General features: G+C 63.7%; 1 protein-coding gene across 1 annotated transcript in view; it reads right to left on the reverse strand.

Annotated features, from left to right (window-relative positions):
* MFRP (membrane frizzled-related protein) overlaps nt 1-377 on the reverse strand; it is a 3,806-nt gene that overhangs the window by 2,898 nt on the left and 531 nt on the right. The gene's annotated exons all lie outside the window — the stretch shown is intronic.

Consider the following 377-nt stretch of genomic DNA (forward strand, 5'->3'; position numbering starts at 1 on the left):
ATGGGCGGGTAGAGCTGTGGCGCCTGGTGGCTGCGGGGATGTCAGCTCTGTGCCCAGGGAAGAGCAGACACAGCTCAGCCCCAGCAGGGAGAAGCAGCTGCAGTGCAGGGAACGGGCTTAGGAAGCCCACCCCGTGTCCTGTGGTCCCACATGTGTGCAGATCGCACACGGTAACCTTGTTACATCCCAGGGAGGTGGAGATCCCACTTGCTCCCATGCATGGTGGCACTCTCCCCGTGGGCAGACCCTGGGAGGTCTGTATAGAATGGATGCCCACTCTGTGCTCCTTTTCCCCTCTGAGCTGGTCCCGTGTCCCCCACCCCACGGTCACAGCCCTCCCTGCTCGGGCACTCACGGGGGGTAACGATGCCCCGCAG

This window comes from Nestor notabilis, unplaced genomic scaffold, assembly GCF_000696875.1.
Source record: "Nestor notabilis isolate BGI_N333 unplaced genomic scaffold, ASM69687v1 scaffold21145, whole genome shotgun sequence".
Classification (NCBI taxonomy): Eukaryota; Metazoa; Chordata; class Aves; order Psittaciformes; family Psittacidae; genus Nestor; species Nestor notabilis.